At 36.0% G+C, this 7,823-nt stretch overlaps 1 long non-coding RNA gene across 1 annotated transcript; it reads left to right on the top strand.

Moving 5' to 3' along the window:
• On the top strand, positions 1 to 3,730 carry LOC138132584 (uncharacterized). Its single transcript, XR_011160112.1, has 3 exons — positions 1 to 112; positions 206 to 433; positions 3,456 to 3,730. It is a non-coding gene; the product is annotated as an uncharacterized lncRNA (long non-coding RNA).
• The last annotated feature ends 4,093 nt before the right edge of the window (positions 3,731 to 7,823 follow it).

Below are 7,823 nucleotides of genomic sequence, written 5' to 3' on the forward strand. Positions count from 1 at the left end.
CTATTACACATGGTATGGTGCGGGGTGAGTCACAATGAAACAAAAAAGTGTTTTCGGGCTATAATAAACAAAATATTGATTATTTTAATAAACTGTTATTACGACATCAAAGGTTAGTCTTTATTTAATAAATTACAATATCAAAGTTAAGGCATATTTTTAGAAATAAAATTGTCACTTTTCTAACAACACATTTTTGTTGCAGTTGCAGTCTGAGGTAGATACAATAAAACAGGGGTAGGGGCACAACAAAACAAGACAGGACACAGTGCAACACAACATTATAAAATTATGCAGGACCTTTCACAGCTCGCGCCCCAGAGAAAACTGACACATGCCGACGAAAACAGGTTGCCAAAAATAAATTACTGTTGCTTGCATAACAGAGTTAATAGGTTTTTAAATCCACTAAGCCCGGAAGGTTCAGCACCAGGTATGTATTACTAACAATAAAGCTGCTTGTTAGGTTTCAAAAATATTACTAGTCTGCTTGTCGGTCTGACAGTTTGAAAAACTTTGAGCCCCTTTTTCTCGAAAAATATCAACATTCGTATAAAGGGCCCCACAGACTGCGTTTTTGTTCGACGAACAAGTCTGTTCGAACAAAAACGATGCAAATCTGAAGTGTGTGTCTGGAAAACCGTCGGTTTTGCTCACGAATAAAAATGAGGAAAATTATCACTTATCAGGTTTATCCTGATTATGTCCGTCGAATTTGTTCGACAGACTTGTCAATTCGAGCAAATCTGAAGTGTGTGGGGTGAACCGTTTTAAAAAACGTCGGTTTTTGCAGTGGTGTAGTACCAAATAATAAAATCAGATTTTGGCGATTTGTATTTCGCTACAAATTATTGTTTGAAAATGACGGATTTTCGCCAGAATAACAGAAAGTTCTTACAGGAACTCTTCGCAGTCTTCCGTGTTTATGGAAAATATATGCTTTTATATAATATAACTTGATATTTATGCACTCATTAAAACCTTTAAATAAAGCTGAAATGTGTGTGCAACTCGTGTTCGTCGTTTTTGTTCGAACAGACTTGTTCGTCGAACAAAACCGTCGAACAAAAACGCAGTATGTGGGGTCCTTTAAGGGCCCTATACACCTAGCGTTTTGTTTGCAGTACTTGTATGCGCATTCGTGTTTCCAATACATATGATGATCACATACTACAGGATGTGATAAAACACATGTATAGTACTAACATTGTATACATGCATGCTGTCAAGTGTGTGACTAATATGTATATGTTCTTGTATACTTTATTTTGTATGGAAAGACAAGTGAATTTTTTAATATTAAAAACTCGACCACACACCCAGGAGCTGTCACTTTCAGCAAACATGTGTGACGAGAACGTCAAGCTCGCTTGTGTTGCTAATTATAATTATTATACGGTGCCTTTTTTTTAACGCTGGCCATAAGGATTTACATGATAAAAACTTTGGATCCTGTTAATAAGCTTTTTAGCAGGAATTTTTAAGTGAAATTTGGCAGAATATTAGATTAGTATTTTATAAATCAATTTCAGTTTATTTTAAACTACAGAATAAAATAATTACGGAATTAATTAAAAATTTATTACATGATTTCTTGCCCAGAAGGTTTTATAACCGTTAGACAGTTACAAAATATTCGACGAAATTTTGATGATCGTCTTGCTTAGTGTCTTGCAGACTATGGAAGACAGTTTGAACAATTTATGAAATGAAAATTAAAAAATAATTAAAATAGTTTAATATTGTTGAAGTAGAATTTTATTTATTTTGATGTAATTATGATTTTCTATGTTTTATGTTTATGAAATAAAACTGCACATTTTCCAAAGTCTATACCATTCAATCATTTCTTTATTTGAAAAGGTGTCTATTGAAAATTATTACTGTTTGACGTTTGTTGAGTTTACATTATGTCAGCTTACTTGGCAAGCCACGTGGTAAATTTAATCAATTTATTTTTGCTCTAATTCCGTGATTATTTTGTTTTGTAGGATGGGCCAATCTGGAATTGATTTACAAAATAGTAATTTAATATCCTGCCAAATTTCACTTGAAAATTTCTACCGTGTGAACAATAATTACTGATTGAGTTGGCAATAAATTCTGGTGACTTTTGGTGACTTTTAATGTCATGTTCCAACGAGAAAACCATTTTATTAATAAAAGAATACAAAAACCAAGACGTTTAAATATGAAATGTATATCAGCTGTCAATAGTGTCAATAAAACAAACCGAAATAGGTACAATTCACAGTCTTGAAAATTTCATGTAAAATTTTTTATTGCCAACTGAAACAGTTATTGTTGCTCACCCTGTACTAAAAAGCTTATTAACAGACCATAAACTTTTTAGCATGTAAATCCCTATGACCAGCGTTAAAAAAAGGCACTGTATACATACTTACTTATTATTATATACTTTGTCGAGAAAGAGTTTTTAAATTATATTTATGTCAACCAATCTCTCGCTGGACAAACTTTAGCAGAATTAACTGATCAACACTCAATGAACAGTTTAAAAAGAAGAAAAGAGAAGTAGATTATCAGTTTATCACATAATATACAATTAATGGAAGAGCTATGAAATTCGTCTAAAGATTATTGCAACTACTTGAGGATGTCTGAAGACAACGTTATGAGTTTGTTGGAAAAAGTTAGACCCCTTATCGAGAAAGAGGATACAGTTCTGAGGACTGCTATTACAGCTGAAAAATGGTTAGCAATAACAATTCGTTTTTTGACCTTACATTTTCTGCAATAATTTCTCAACAGGCGCTTGGCAAAATTCTACCCGAAACGTACAGAGCCATTTACTGAATACTCAAGAAACTGTAGCGATGTTCACCGACTGAACCCAAAGTTAAGCCACACCGCAAAAATATCAAGCACGTTTGATAGACTTATACTTGTATGAACATACATCACGGCAGACAAAAATCGGTCACTCAGTGTGATTTTACTAAATTTTGTTTGAGCAAACCGTGTGCTGTCATACAAATTTTCATTCGTGTGTGGACAAGACTTGTATCTCATACGAATTTACGCAAACAAGTTTGACAAACATGCCAGAAAGTGTGTGTTTCTGACAAACTTGTATCACATACTTGCATGCGCAAGCAAGTCCTGCAAACAAAATGCTAGGTGTATAGGGCCCTTTAGGCTCAATCGTTACCTTTTGTGGGGTTCTATCACAGATTAAAATATCTGCACAAACTTCAAAATCACTAATAAATGTTTTCAAAATTAAAGCGAAGGCGATAACGGGGTTTTCCATTCAGAACCGTTTTATTGAGGGTTTCGGTGAAACTTCTCTTCATCATTCTTGTTATCCTTATCTCTTCGTTTTTTGTTGTTCAATATCACGTTGTACAATATTTCCATTAATATTGACGATTTCTTCCTATCTTAATTTTAAAATCTGAATATCCTGGTGATAAAAATCTTCCGGTTTTTAGCCAAAGATAAAATCAAATTCCCTTGGGACGTCATCTTTTGTATTAACCCGTTTTCCACTGATGTGGTTTCGTAGAAGAAAATAATTTATTAGTGCAAAATTTAGAGGATATGGCGGATGTACCGAGTAAGATAAGTTTTATCGTCAGTGCGGAAACATCCACTTCTAATCAATTTAAAATTCTCAAAAAATCCAGGAATGATTCTGTATCACTCTAGAACAGTCTGTAAAAATTTCAAAATGTTTAATAAAACAGGTAAAGATTTTGTTTTAATTCAATAACTGCTACATTCATTTACTGAGAGTCCTGTCAAACATTCAGGAAAAATTTGGTGTTATTGAAATCACCGGTTTTTGAAATAAATGGAATTTGATATTAAAACGTAAAATTTAGCTATGATTTATTATTAAATCGGGCGGTCAGTTTCACAAAAGAAGTTGACGTAGGTTATTTATGATACCCTTTAGGGACTTAAGAATTACTAGAAAAGTGGTCAACAGTTGCAGTTGTAAATCTTGGTCATTTTTCGCTCTTAATGTTAAAATTGGAATAATTCAAAAACGAATAATTTTCTTTTGATGCGAATTTCGTAAATGTGTTCTTTGAATTAATTGTGAATTATGAACGTGTTCGAAAAAAAATTTTTTTTTGCTCAAAATCGATTTTTTTAATTTTATGGCTTTGAATTAAGTGATAAGTGAAAATTGATTACACACATTTGAAGTCTTATATCAAGGGAATGTAACCCTGGTGCGGCAAATGTACCTGCTGCACGGTATAGCGAATGTTTGATTCAAAATGTGTGGTACAAACGTTTGTCCGGTTTGTCTAGAGTAGGAGATATCATGGAGGATCCAGAGGTTCCAGCTGCAAATTTCGCTTTTAAGGGTTACGGTGCCGACAAAGGCATCCAGACATAGAATTCACAACCGATTTTGGCCCCAGTGAACGGTTTTGCGGACGTTCCGTTGAAAAACAAAAATTCTTAGTTTATCGAACCTATTCGGACCATTACAATACACACCTGTGAAATACCTACAAATGAAACACTTTACGCTAGACCTTGTACCCTAGTACCCACAAAACAGACACCTAGAAATTGAAAACTACTTTGAAGTTCGAACAAGTCGTGTAGCCTTGCATCAAACCAACGAATGTTTTCGTCAAACGTTTGGAGGAAGTCCTTTGACGCGGTCAAGAATACCGACAACAGCCGGAACGTGATCCAACGCGAACGTTGGATGTTCGGCATCTGTCGTTCGTGGATTGAAGATCGTCCATACGATGCGACGCATTATCAACTCTCCAGCGTTGGAGGGTGTTTGTAGCATCGTATAGCGCCGGCATTAGGAACAGGTAGTCAAGTTATCAGAAGGGTTGCTTAATCCTCAACCATAACCGAGCCACCTCCGTAAGGCTGCCTTCCGAGAATGCTGCATTGGGCATAGCGTTCATTTGGTCGTCGAATTACTCTTGCGCGTCTGTCAGATGACTCCAAGCAAAATCTGGACTCATCTGAAAACAGTACTCCTGCCCATTCATTTATCATTCCATCTGGCATGGTTTTCGGCAAACTGCAAACGTGCTTGCTGCTGTTAATAAGGGTCAAGTAGCGGGGCGTTGGATGTGCAAGTGGTCTTCTAGAAGACGTTAGCAAATGGGCTAGCTGCATTTGCAGACGTCGGGTATTGGTAAAGCGTTCCCTGACAGCGGGCAATCTCAGAAATCTGTCCTGTGCGGGTGTTGTGGCCCGATGTCTTCTTTGTCCAGGACACCTAACATGGGCTCCAGTCTCCCTATAACGTTGCACGACTCGAGAAATGGTAGATTGCGAAACACCAAACCTTTGCCCTACCGCACGATGGGAATATCCTTCGCCCGGTAAGCCCGTGTAGCCAATTCAGCGCACTCATCACGGCTTAAATTGCGAGAAACTCGATTCATGGTGACCAAAACTTGCAATTTTTTACAAATCGCGAGCAAGACAATACAAATTATGATACAGTTCGATCAAAAAGGACAACCGTTTACAGTACGTGTTAACAACTTATCTTTTAGTATGGCTTCCTTTGACAATAAATAAGCAGAGACAAGCTATCTACGAGTATTTTAGTTTCTGCACGTACACTTCTGTGCAATAAAATTAAGCACAAGTCTTATGATGTACTATTGTATTGATAACATAATTACATACATAACATTTTTGATTTACAATGCAAAAATTTCCGATAATAATGCGGAATCTGGAAAAGTGCCCCGAATGCTTGCAGCGTTTCCACGTTGAATGGCAAGGGAAATCCTCTCGAAAAGGAATTTCTTTGATTTTGAATCGGCTGATTCTGCGATAAGTCGGTTTCCGATGACATTAATGAAATCGATGGTTTCTTTGCACCAAGGGCCTAAGGTTTCAACCTTTAAATATGCAGTTTGACGAAATAATTGAACTATATTTGCTACGTTTGCGTTTGCAAGCCATTTCAGCGGCAAAACCTGAGACTTCAGATGTTTTCAATACGTAACTGTCTGCAAGTGTATCTACAACAGTAACGGCCCAAACCAAAGGTTGACCACGGTACTAAAGTTATCCCATCTGGGCGTTTTCCGTCATCCCGAGATAGTCCGTTTGGTTCTAAAGTTGAATTAACATGAATAGAAGTCAAAGACTGGTTGATAATAGAATGAATTTCAGTGTGTCTTGAAAATCTACCACTGCTTTTGGAACAACTTAGATCGTGAATGCCAACTTCGTCAACTTTCGCATTGCATTTGCAAATATGAGGTGTACAAAGATTACAACCCAATCTTAAATCAATACAAACTTGGAAGGAAGTGTTATCTAAAAGAGTACCAATATTAGGAGAACGTATTGCATGTAACCAAGATCTTGATTCTCTGCATTGCAAAGCCTTAAAGCGAGCCAAGTCCCTAGATGAATTAAAGATTAAGTCATTAGCAATTATTCGTTTGATATTGATATTATCCCAATTTCTACATCCCAGACTGCTAAAGCTTCATCATAATGGTGAATAATAAGCTCATTATCCTTTGAATTTAGTAATTGAGGAACAAGCTTTTTAACACCATGAACTGAAGATAGGAAAGCAGGGAGACAAATATCGTCGGTTAAGTGTAATAAACTAAAAGCTCAATATCGAATATTGCCTCCTCGAGCTTGAATTACAGCTTCCATTCGTTTTGCCATTCCATAAAAAAGGTGCTGAATGATAGCTTGGTCTATTTCTTCCCATTCTTGATTGACTGCTGCACTTAGGTCTCTCAAGTTTGCAGGAGGAGGAATTCGGGCTTTAACTCGTTTTCCGACCATGTCCTAAACATGTTCGATCGGATTAAGATCGGGAGTTCGTGCAGGCCAAATCATACGGTGGATTTCAACTGCGTCCAAGTACTTATTTACGATTTGAGCAATGTGTGGACGAGCATTATCGTGCATTAGCATGAAATCATTACCAATAAATGGGGCAAAGGCCACAACATGTGGTTCCAGGATATCCCTATCCTAGATTTTGTTCTGTCTGATCCAACTCTTCTGGTACAGCCTTCGGTTTCTGGAAACCGTTTGACAGCTCTTTGGATACTACATCTTGAAACACTAAGAACGCGAGCTACGTAATACTGAGACCGTCCATCTTGAATTAAAAATTAAAGCAATAGCTCTGGCAGTATCGAATGGAGTTAAAACCTTATTTTATTTTTACGAAGGCCAATTTAATTGTTTCCACACGGTTGCGAACAGTGCAGCAGAAAGAGTGGAAAAAATACTAAATAACAATATGTAGAAAATCCTCAAAAACTGTTTAAATTCAATTAGACTTGGAGTATAAACATTTTTAGCTTGTCTTTAATGACAAAGCAGTTTACCACTGCTTACACTTGATATGCCAAATACATATGTATACAACGCAAATTTAACATGATGGGTCTCATAAAAATAAAGTTTTAATAAAATGATTTGATGGATCGAATTTTATGCCGGTGAGTGTATTTTATTTGATGTGTCATTTATTCTAATCGGATAATAGTTATTTATTGTATAAGTGTTTTAAATAGCATTTTATCCACGCAAGAATTTTTAACCGCGAGTGCAAACGCACGAGCGTTTAATATTCTTAAGTGGATAAAATGCGACTAAAACACGAATGCAATATAACGTTTTATCCACAATTACAGCGATTTAAAACCAGAATCGCCAAAATTTCATCTCATGTCATTAAAAAATGATTTGACATTACACTCTGACAGCGGATGTCACCTCAAAAATCATTGAAATTAACTAAAAAACATGGGGAGCTGTTGAATAGTCGCTATTTATTTTTGATTGTTTATCGACTCCATTTGTACATACAAAAC

The sequence above is a fragment of the Tenebrio molitor genome, chromosome 6 (genome assembly GCF_963966145.1).
Source record: "Tenebrio molitor chromosome 6, icTenMoli1.1, whole genome shotgun sequence".
Lineage (NCBI taxonomy): Eukaryota > Metazoa > Arthropoda > Insecta > Coleoptera > Tenebrionidae > Tenebrio > Tenebrio molitor.